The following is a 12,331-nucleotide window of genomic DNA, read 5'->3' as shown; positions in this document are numbered from 1 at the left end:
CCTGCTACAAAAAAGGTGAGATTTAAGGCTGGCATCAGAGCTGGGCAAATAAGCTTTTGTGTAAAGTAAATGAACTCTGGGGGGACTGGAACTGGGGAACTTGGGATAACATGAGCACATAAATTCATCCAGAAACAGGGAGTGGGGCAAATAAAAAGGTCACAACATTTGTTTCACATTTTCCTTTTTAATTAAATTCCTTAATTTGAAAGCACTGGCCATTTTCTTATGATATCTTTTAAATAAAATATTCAATATCATGTTTTTAAACACCACACTTAACTACCAATTTTTAATTTCAGTAAATTAATCAAGAAGTCGTAGCCCGTAATCTTAAAAAAGCTTCAAATTATGTAGTTTTTCCCAATTGTTTAGTTTCTCCTCTAAATAAAAATGCTTGCTCTTCAGATGACTTTCTCATGGTGAAGCATAGGGCAGGCAATCTGCTGAGCTGTAGCTTGCATTGCAATTGGATTTACTTTTTAGAGCATTTTCTGAAATATGCTTTAAAGATCATTCATTTGACCTAAATTTTACCTAAATCCCTGGGACTGTTGTCTCCTATTGGCCAGCCCAAGGCCTTCAGAGACATCTTGTTAATAGAGAGCACTGCTGCTCACAAATTTACCTGGAGGTTAATCTGTTTGAAGGTGGTCCTAGATTTACTGCAATTCCTTACACTGACCTTTCCAAAATATATATAGTACCTAATACAATACTTGATGTATGGGTGGGTGGTGGTTTTTTTGGCTGTTCGTTTATGTTTTCACTAAGTGAAGAGGAATATTTACAGGAATATTTTCTGCCTCTTATTGATGGTGGTTCATTGAACCACCATACTGTACATCATAAGCACACATTTCTTAAGTCACACTGAGAGACATGACAGTGATGCTATTATAAAGAGGAATAAAACATATCCAAAGTTTATATTCAGCAAATATGACAGAATACTTATTTATTTATTTATTTATTTATTTATTTTTGCAAGCTTGGACAGACAACTAACTGTTTATAATGCTAGAACTTAAGGTGTTTAGGGACATGGTTTAGTGGGTGATATTGGCAGTAGGCTGATGGTCGGACCAGATGATCTTGGAGGTCTTTTCCAACCTTAATGATTCTGTGATTCTAGCAAAGAGTGACAACTTGCTTTATGACCTACCATGTTTGCATGCCAGCTAAGTGACTGTAAAGTGCAGCCCCTGTGTGCCAGTTGCACCACTTATCTACCACATCATCCAGAGATAACACACCTGCATTACCACAAGTTTTAGCTGCTGTAGCTTCTGTGGCTAATGTATATCAAAGGTTCACACAATATAACAGGCAAACTCTACCGTGCTAAGGCAGAGAAAAATCAATGGTTTCTGTGTCATGGTGGAAAGATCTGGGAAGAGACATTCTTTTTGCTGTTAAGCTACTAAATGGAAACCATTGCCACACTAATTCAGAGTGAGGCAGTGGAATTTGCCATAAACTCAATGAAAAATCAGTCAAAGAAATAACCTCAAAGTGTTATAATTTCCTTCCAGGTATGTCTTTCAGTATATATCACTTGTTCTTATTTATAGGAATTAATATGAGCCCTGTCTATCAATTTAGACATCCAAAACTGCTTTTATTATTCCTTTCATCCCATACTCAGTAATCCTGACACAAAGACCAACCCATACTTCATTCTTGCTTTCCATCACTTTCCATCATGGTCCTCTCAGCCTGAACTGCTCCATCTTTGCTACATGCCCTCAGAACCCAGATGACAAACAGTGCTGTTACAAACAGAAGAAAACTATCTTGGCATAGTACAAAAGTCCTCTGACAGAGGACTCATCAAGACCTCTCCGCAGAAAGCATTATCCTCACTCTTATTGCCTACAAAATTTTTCCAGAATCAGACTGGTGTCTGTTCTCACAGAGCACTTGAGACAGAGATGTGCAAATGGCTCCAACCAGAATCACTTGAGGCAGGTGGAACAAGATGAATATCACCAGCCCATTTCCCTTTCTCTTTACATTAGTTTTCCCAAGTCTCATAGCTGGAACCTGCTTCATTAGATAGATACAGTTGTCAGGGATTTACAGAAAATGTGTAAGCACTGCATGGCATCACGTAATCTATACCAATTCTCTTGACATTTTTCAAACGGGGCAGAAACTTAGCTCTACCTTAGCACTAAAAGTGGCCTTCAGCTTTTGCAAGACATGCTTTGAGTGCCTGTGTCATACCAGAGTCCCCAGAGAGCATTTTAACTCCTTTCATCCTGTGATTTCTAGCTGGTATACACTGCAGTTTAGCTTGCAGGAATCCCACCTGTCCGAATGCAACGACTACACTCTGAGAGCTTCAACTTACTTGTTTTTCTGCCTACTGAACACAGCTGTCAGACCTCTGTGTTTTATGCAAACACAAATGCATAAAGCAAAGCGTGTGTTCAGCATTGGCTTTGTTTATTTTCTGTCACTGTTTCACTGTAAATTTAGGATCTGAACACTCCGCTTGAATCCAGGCAGACAGATGCATGCACTTACACATTTGTATTACTAAAAAAAAGTATTTTCTAACACTTAGATCCACTTACTAATCTTACAAAACCTTCCTATGTAAAAGGTGTTTATTTTTAAGCTAAATTGCATCCACTTAACATAGAATGATATATCATAAACATTAAGGATAAATCTTACGTAGCTTAAGATAACTGGCAAACAAAAACACGTCAGCCCTCCTCTCAGAAACATAGGAACGTATCAGCAGTATATGTTGGCTTGCATTAAGATACATGCACTTGCATCATTCCTTGCTGCCTGGTCCCCATTCCCAGACAGGATTTTTACCCTAGTTTTGCTGCCTTCTAGCAGTTCTGTTACCTCTCAGCTGTAACCTACTCTCAACAGCATTTGTTCTTTCTTTACTCCTTTACTGTAATCCTTTACTCTTACTGTACTCCTTTAGCTCTATTCACAACTGTCTTTACCCTTATTTACCTTATTTACTTTATGATGAACATTAAGAGTAGAGGTTGCACAAGTTTCTACCAGTTTTCCCCTTCATTTCTGTTTGAACTGTTTGTTTGTTTGTTTTGTGTGTGTGTGTGTGTGTGTGTGTTGTGTTTTGTTGTTAGCTTGCTTGCTTTTTAATAGAGGAAATTGAATCCAAAAGAAGATCAGTTTCTAGGAATACTTCCAATTGGTAAAACATCCCAAATGTCCATATATCTCAAATTCTTGATCTAACTGGTAGTCTGCACTGTTATTTCTTTGCCATTATAAATAAATAAATAAATGAAAATCTACTTCTGGCCAAGAAAAAACCTCTTCTTCCTTGAGCATCTCTCCAAGTACGGCACCATTCCTCCTCTGATCCACTGGAAACATGACAATGTCATTTATCAAAATGTGTAGCATGGCTGGGAATGCCTTTCAGTGCTATTAGCGATTCTTTTATCCCAAGATTCCCATCTCATTATTTTGTTCCACTCCTGTTTTTAGTATCCATTTTGTGAAAACCACCTTGCCAAGAAATCCCAAGGCCATGGATTTGTCTCACCCTTATTCATGTGTGGTCTTTTCTTTCAAAATGCGGATAAGAGAAACTTCTGAGAGAATGAACAGGAAATTTGTACCAACAGAAGTGTCTGAACAGTCTAACTCTCCTGGTGAAGCTCAGACAGGGTTCATTATGCAGACAGTATAAGCTATTAAAGCAGAAAAACAAAATTAGCTCTTATATCATTCAACAGTGCCTGTGCCAAAACAAGAAGTAAATCACTGAAACTGTGTATTATGCATGAGATATACAGCATTGCTGAAAATTGATTATTTTTTTTTAGTGATAAAAGGGAACTTGCACCAGAATGAGATGTGATTTTAAATTCTTAGCCTAATATCATTGCTAATTTTAATTGCTATTAGAAGAACCTTGTTTTCCTCTAAGGCATTATGTAAAGAATCATTCTAGCCCAAATAGGCATGGGAAATGTTTAAGGGCCATTACAGAGCAAACAATGAACATGAAAGCAACAGCAGCAAACTAGCAAATATCCCTGGCTGTGATGCCAGGATTTGGCTGTTTAGCTGTCAAGCAGACATTAACAGATGACAGATAAGTAATTATCCGACAAAGTTGGATGAAAAATGCTTAAATGCATCCAAAAAATAATGCAAAATAAAATCTGAAATTTGATGAATAGGAAAAATTATACATAACATAACAGCATAATTTCTGTGTAATATTCTTAATTATGAAATATTAACATTTCAGCATGTGAGGCTTTAATGGGAGTCTGGAATCCTATTTCCAACACCGAGTGCTGCACAGTTACATACAACAGAATCTGTACAAAAGTCTCCAGCCTGTGCTGAGACCAGACTTTGACACCCTGTACCTTGGGGGACAGCAGCACAAAGGCAGTTGCATCCCACACCTTGCCCAGGAACTTCTCTGCAGAGTTGTCCAGTGCAACAACAGCAGCAGTGGAAGGCCCTTATCACCTCGCAGGAGGTGACTGTGGCAGGAGGGCAGTAAAAGGGGCTTCAATGGCACACCCTTTTCCTCCCCTGACCTCAGGAAAACTCTGCTCATTCCTGAAGGGAGAGAAATGACACTGGTCAAGGACATTACAAGGGATCCCAAAAACAGTGCCTGGAAGAGGCAGTGGCACATGGATGAAATGGAGCATTTGGCAATGGATGGGGGTTTTAACATATCTAACTAAAACATCTGAAACTTTAGACAAAAAGGAAATCTTTTAAGTAGCATGGGAGTAGGTGTGATTCGCTGATGAAAAATATATTACATGACCAAACTAGGACAGGCTGAACATGCAGCTAAAACCTGGGGAGGGAAGCAACCAGAAAGATGTATGTAACTTTCTCATAAGGATGGAAACTGAAATAAACCCATGCAGGTGAATAAATCCATCATCAAAATCTTGATTATGGTGATGGCACAGACTGGAATGCCTTCTTCATAAGTATCTATAAGTATCTACTGTGATGTGTCTTATTAAATGAGGGAACAAGGAAGCAAAAAAACAAACAAAAAAAAAAAAGAGCACAACACAGAGTACAGCCCGATAGCCAAAGCACTTCATGTGCCATGTGCCATGTTTGTGCTATCCTCTAATATAAACTCACAGAGAACCATCCAAGTAGACAGATTTTAGGACAATTTGCAGATCAATTACTTTCTTTTTAACAGGGTTGTGAAGAACACTTTGGACATTACACAAACATTTGCCCCAAACAAAAACCCGTTTGGGTTCAATAGCTGAGAAGTGCCTGTAGCCAAACAAACAGGCTGGCCATATGTAGAACAATTTCACAAAACAAATAACAGCACCAAGTCAATTTATAATCAGTTAATATGAAGTAAAACTGTAGCTTAAAATATCCCAGGAGACAGGAAGGTGCTAGAATAGCTGCTGTTGCTCTGTGTTCTAACTGGCAGGAACAATTTGGTTATAACAATTACATTTTAATTAGTAACAAAACAAGATGTTGTAAAAACTTGTGCAAAAGACATAACGACAAATAAGAATGACAAATCCTGGCACCACAGTCTGAAAATAAATAAGTGAAAACCAGAAAGTATTAGTCATAGTTGTTACAAGTTAATTTGAAATATTTGAAGGAATGAAAACAAAGCTGAATATTGGGACAAATGTTTTTTTTCCAGTTGGACAACAAAAATCTTCTTGTGAACAATAGGATGGAAAATGTTTAGACTGGAATGCAATATTCTTAGGTCACCAAGAAGTCTAATTTACATTTTTTGTCATAAAACATTATCTGTATATAAATAAGGATTGAGATTGGCCGTGGATGGAAAAGTAGCCTATATGCTAACTCACTCATTAACTGCATATCAAGTATTCAGTCAGAACTATAGCTAAGTATTTCAGAATGGTGCTAATGAAAAGTTATTTCCATTGTTTGCTGTGGACATGCATATTTTCTGCCATCCTTCATTGCTTAGTGCTTTGCATTTTTCATAGGAATATAAGGTTGCCCCCCTCCCCCTTTAATCACTAAATACTTTCCCTGCTGACAAAGACAACCATGCGAACAGTTTGCTGCCATTCAGTTATTATTAGATACATTAGACAGCTTCCTTTTACCTTTTTTTTTTTTTTTTTTTTTAATAATAATATTGTCCAAGGAAGCTCTGTAAGTCTCATTATGTTGGGTTCATTGCCAAGGCTCATCAACAAAGGGGAAAGACATACAATAAAAACAAAACTAGTTATCTTTTAACCACATGTGAATTCCTGGCATGAGTGAAGTTGATGGGTGCCTTGCCATTTGTTTGGGATTTCACCCTGCAATTGTAGAAAGGGGGTGTTCCCGCTCTTTAAGGTTTTTCTCATGGAGCCATCAGAAGCACAGGAACACAGGATGTTGATATAAACCTGGATTCATACAAAGGGTCTGGGGTTTACATATCGAATCTGAAAGTCACCTGCCTGAAGCCCTCACTCAGCAGCTCCTTGCTCCAGAAAGGCATGAAAAATTCAGATACCTAATTTTTGCTTATAAAATGGTTGGGGCACACACAGAATTTCTTATGCCCTCAAAGGGAATTCACAAGTGATGGAAGTACCATTGTCTTTTCTTCCTTGTGAGGCCTTGTGAGACTGGTTTTCTTGGACAAAGGAAAAAAAAATGTGTTTCTTCTGCAAAATTAAGAAACAAAATAATATATATTTTGTCCTTACCTTCTGATGTCCTTATCATTTATTCAAAATTTAGAGTTTAAATCTACATATATGAGACTCAAGGTTAAATCTGAACATGACTTGAACAACCTTGCCCACTACCCAAGGGAATTTATTACTATGTCTCAAGTAAGTTAGAGATAAATTCTCTCAACTAATCCTCTTAAATTGCTTCCACTTTGCCTATATTAATTCAAGAGGAGTTCAAAGCCTGGAGCGATCTGAACAGTCCAAAGTCCACTCAACTAGTTCATACAGCATGCAAAAATGCAGTAGAAGAAACTACAAAATCCACACTCAACTCCCCCTGCTCCGCCACCTCCAAAGATGGAAGAAACAGGTTTGAATACAGCAGCGAGTGCTTCAAAACACTGAATAAGTTGTATTGGTCTGCCTTTTGCCTGCTTTTGGGATTTCTGAGAAAGGGACTCCAATTTCAGGAGACAGCTACTGAAGGTGGAGAGCTATAGCTTTTTTGTAATGAACGAGTTTTATGCTTACATGGGATTTCTTATTATCATTGCATATTGACAAGTAGCTCCATAGACTCCACTCTTGCACACCTAACTCTACATATACCTTGCATGATTGCCTAACTATTGATGTCTCCAGACTGAAAAGATGATCCCTGAAAAGTCTTCAACTGATGGAGGATACAGGCACAGAGAAAAATAGAAAATAGAATTTCTTCCTGTGGCTCCTGAGCTCCAGAATTATAATCTTACTGATCTAACGGGATATAATAATTCCAGTGTGAAACTAGGCTGTTCAAATATTTTCCTGGGAAAGTCATACTTCTGGGACTTGCACAAATGTTCTTGCATTCTCAAGAACATAGATTTGATGAAGTACTTTTGGACTGAAAACCAGTATTTCCCTTACACAGAATAAGTCATGCGGAGTGCATGACTTGCAATTGCAAAATAAGCAAAAAATGTCAGCTTGGAAACATGTTTGAATTGACAAGTTAAGGTTAGAGATGCTTGAATTTGCTGTCTTCTGGACACAAAAAAAGGCTTACAGTTTCACCTGAGCAGATACTGAATTTTCTTATGTCTCTGTGTTGTGCATTGGCATTGCTGAGATCACTTTTACACAGCTGCCTTATGGCAAGAGGAAGGAGCTCACAATCTTCTTCCTTGTGGATTTTCACTTGTTCTACAGATAAAACACTTTAAAACAAAAATCTCCTTCATTACACCTGTACTTTGTGTCCCATGACTCTATCTCTGACTGCGGACATATTGGCTCTTGATCTTTTGTTTCTACCTTAATTAAATGGAAAACAATTATTCAGAGGATCCAGTTACCTGGAAGTTTTCCATACAGAGATCTGAAAGCAGGAGGCTTTTTCTCAGTCTGGCTCTCACTTGTGTTGCTTCAAAGCACAACTGAGATAAATTATTTTCTGTTCCCTGTCCATCACATCATACTTGAGAGTATGACAGCCTCCCGTGGCATCACCTGCACTGGCACATGCAGACTGTTACAATGGTTACAAGAGCTGGCAGAGCAAAATGTGTGGTGAAAAATTGTCAAAAATGGAGAACAAAGTGCTAGGAACCAAGCAATTCTCAACATAGCAAAAAAGTTGTTTTTTTTTTTTTTTTTAAGAAAAAAAAAGCTTAACACTCTTGGAATTAGAAGATCTTTTGCTTTCCTGATCAAGTAATCCTTCTCAATGCTGTACATTAAAAAAAAAAAAAAAAAGTTACAGTTATGGATTTATTAAATGATAAGTCTTGATAGACTATTCCTTCAAAAAAACAGGTACTGTGATTGAGGTGACTCGTAAGATATAAATACAATAGCATTCCTTAAGCCTGTCACAATAATTGGTACACTGACCTATGCCTCATTTAAACAACTCTGAACACTTTTAAGCACTTATGAAAAGAAACAAGATATGTTTTCTCAAAAAGGACAAAAAAAAAAAAAAAAATAAGAAGAAAAGAAAGCTCAAAGATTACGTTTCATATTGCCAAACCAGAAGGTACAAAACTGGTACAGTGCAGCAGCCGGAAAAGTTGCTGTGATCTCGCCGTCTGAGAAGGAGTCTGTGCATACCAGACCCTGAGATGGGTTGGCCTGGACCTTTTTCCTGTAGTACTGACCCCCCTTCTCTCCCCTCCCCCCAAAAAAACAACACTTTTAAACTCAAAGTCATGTTTCCTTAGAAAACTGAATCCTGCACTTTTTATACCCAGGAAATTCAACGTGATTCAAGCATGTAGAACAGAGATGTTAAAAAGTTTATAAACAACTCTCCACTTGCCTTATACACTGCACATAGAGACCTCCTTGTGTGCAGGCTTAGTGACAGACAGCTTTCTGGACTGAAGAAAACTGCTGTTTCTCGTGGATCCTGGGAAATGTCTCATTTCTTACCTGCAGATATTCCCTACCCCTCTTAAAAGTCTCTGCCTGAGACTCCTTGCTCTTCTCCCCCATGCTCCAGTTTCTGGAACTGTTGCGCTCCAGCTGTGCCCAGATGTTTCCCCAGGAAGGATCCATCTTCCTCCTCCTCCAGGAAGTCTCTCCGGTTCTGTCGCCCTTTTACCTTTTACCCAACATGCAAGCAGAGAACAAACAAAGCAGGCAGGCCCCGTGCATAGCGGTCCACTGCCCTCTGTCAATATTTTCCAACTTGTACCGGAAAAAGAGAGAAAAGCATTACAGGAAATAAATCATTAAAGGATGTTACAAGCTAAAAAGATAGCTGAGTATTAAATGGCCACGGATGCCTATTCATTTATCTGGCAGAGGACAGAGATGTCAGCCCTCGACAGTTTTTGCAGTACCTCCTATTCTGTGAGCGTTGCAGGTCAAGTGAAACAAAGGTTGTCCTGTCACTGTACAGCATACACATTCATCTCTACGGTAGCACCGGTCCTGTCAATCCACACAGTTTTGATTTGTCTGTTTCTTGGAAAAACTGTGAGGCCTTTAAGTCAGCAACCTCTGGTATGTCTGCACCACCTTTGTGGATCCACCAGCAGCAGAAGTTTGGCCACCAACACAATCTGAGCAGACTTCTTATCCTCTTCTCCTTATTTTTTCCCTTTAGCACTGTTTGGCCTGCACCTCCTTTGGCACAGATACTCGACCAACAAACATAAAACATAAATCCTTTCTTTTTTTTTTTTCAGTTCAAAGTGTCCAGAGCAATGAGATGGATTTACTCACCAGTGCAATACCAGTGTCATGATGTGTGTCCTAGAGAATGCAAATCTGGGAACACAAATGGGTGGTGGATACATGTTCTGGCAGACAAAGCCAAATTCAGTGCAGTCCTCTGCCAAACTCTCTGGAAGTTACCCTAAAGCAAATTATCAACTGTGCTTGGATTTACATTTGGGTAAAATAATTGCCAGCTTCAGAAGGGAGGTGAATGAGATGGCTGATCAATCTCAATCCCACTTCAACTGTGGCCAGGGAATAAATCCATACTTCAGAAGTGAATACAAAACACCACTACCAAAGGCAAAGTTTAACTCACCAGCAGCTTTTTCTTAACATTGCAGCACTCCAGACTTCATCAATAACCAGAGATTTGGATGCCCTGATTCCAAAATCCCAGCCCCAAACCAAGTCCTAGCTTTAATATTGGGCAGCTGATGAATTCTGAAAACAAACAAACAAAATTGGGAATGGCCAATACTGACATGAGCACCCTCCCTAAATCTGAAGCATTAGAGAAGACCAGCTGTAACTTGAGGCTTTTAAATCAGGGTTTTAAACACTCAGACACTAACCCTAGCCATATCCCTGCTCATAATCTTAATTACACCTTTGGGACTGACAATAACAGAAAAAAATAAACTGGCTTCTATCCCTTCCAATGCTTCTTCTAACTCTCTGGTCAACATAAAGATCAGCAATAAACTGAGCTTTTAAGGCCAACAAACCCTCACCCTGACTCCGGCTTTAATTACTGGCAGGAGTTCCCTTTCATCACTGAAAGAAAGACAACATGTTGCCCCCCAGTGATAAATTCCCCATTTCTACCTCAAAGTGCTCTATAAGGTGCCATACCAAACTGGGCTCCTGAAATACTTGTATTGGGTCTGGCTGGGATATAACCACCACAATACTGGGTTTCCAAATTAAAACCCCAGCCCTAAATTCAATTTCAATTATGCTTAGTTGGATATGGCCTCTAATTCCAGTAATATCTTGTTTTATATACGGAGGTTCCCTTAAATATTAAACCTCAAACTTTAACCGTAGCTCCAACACTAATATTGATATCAACACCAGCAGTGGATACAGCAATTTAGTTTTAAAGGAAAGCAAATTATCACGGAGAAATACGTCATCCCTGTATTTCCCTCGTTTCTGGAGAATCCAACAGTAAACTGGAGGGAGTGAACTTCAGATCCCTGATTCCTAACACTAACCCTAGCCAGTACACCTGTAAAAATCTAACTTCTGCAAAACAACATAGAACCTTTATCCTATCCAAAAACTGCCCATTTCCAAATTGTTAGGAATAATAACGTGCAGCAATGATCTGGGCTGTTAGGTAGGACTGACAATAGGAGAGCATGCCTCATAACCTGAAACCTAATCTCAGACCTAAATTCAAAGCAAGGCAGAGCCTTAACCTCATGCACAGGCCACTGCTAGCCCTAATCTTAATTATGACACTATGCATCCCAACAATAAAACACACAGCATTTGCCTTTACCAACTCTGGTTGTCTTGTTTTCTGAGTTCAGCAAGCCACAGAGAATATATTAAAAGATGAAATCTTGGAAATCCATTTCCAAACCCTATCTCTGACCTTAATTATTCGCAGGGTTAACCACATAACAGGAGTACATCCCACTTCTACCCTGTCATCACTAGCCGTCTTCCTAATTTTGCCAGGCCAACAGAATAAATAAATTACAAATGTCTTGAAGACTTGAATTCATGAAACCCCGCTCTAACACTTGCACTAATTTAGCATATGTAAAGAGTAAAGGAGGACATAGAGCATTCACCCCTTTCAGATGCTGCCCTCTTCCTGATTCAGAAAACAATCACTTTTTTCTTACATTTCCAAATCCTAGCTCCAAATCCACACTGAAGCTTAATGTTAGTTAGTACACCCCAACAAGCACTGGTCCTATACGAATTGTCCCCTTCTGGAGCTGTAGGTCCTGGAAACTTCACATTCTGACTCTTAAATAAACATTATACCACTTTTCAATTATTTCTAACAGACAAGCATGCAGGTTGCAAATTCCTAGCAGATTGTTTCCACAGATTAATGCCACTAGATTAAGAAAAATTGGCCCCACTAATCTTCATTCTCCTCCCACCTATATGGAACCTACAGAATATTGCAATACCTGTACCTCCTGAATCTGTAGAAACACCAGAATTAAAACAAGTCATGATTATACTCAGATTTATATCAAATACAAAAAGACACCTTAAAATATTCTCTTTTGTCAGCATTTGTCCTCTTCCTCCTTCTGAGGAACTTGATAACTTAATATTGGCCATGTTTACAAAATCAGGGAAAAAAATAAAGTAATCCTTTTCTGAAGTTACTGGGATCAAGTTAAATATGATTTTTTTTTTTCAAATATTTTTCATAGATTATTCCTTTGGAGAGCCCATGC

The 12,331-nt window shown here is 38.6% G+C and overlaps 1 long non-coding RNA gene across 1 annotated transcript in view; it reads right to left on the bottom strand.

Annotated features, from left to right (window-relative positions):
* The window catches only part of LOC140001864 (uncharacterized), a 34,090-nt gene extending 23,788 nt beyond the window's left edge, over positions 1-10,302 (bottom strand). Inside the window, exon 1 of the long non-coding RNA XR_011807491.1 lies at positions 9,105-10,302. This is a non-coding gene — a long non-coding RNA (uncharacterized lncRNA). The remainder of the gene's footprint in view (positions 1-9,104) is intronic.
* Positions 10,303-12,331: the final 2,029 nt, after the last annotated feature.

This window comes from Anas platyrhynchos, chromosome 2 (assembly GCF_047663525.1).
Source record: "Anas platyrhynchos isolate ZD024472 breed Pekin duck chromosome 2, IASCAAS_PekinDuck_T2T, whole genome shotgun sequence".
In the NCBI taxonomy this organism is placed as follows: Eukaryota; Metazoa; Chordata; class Aves; order Anseriformes; family Anatidae; genus Anas; species Anas platyrhynchos.
The sequence above is the reverse complement of the archived record's forward strand: the minus strand, read 5'-3'. Positions and strand labels throughout refer to the sequence as shown.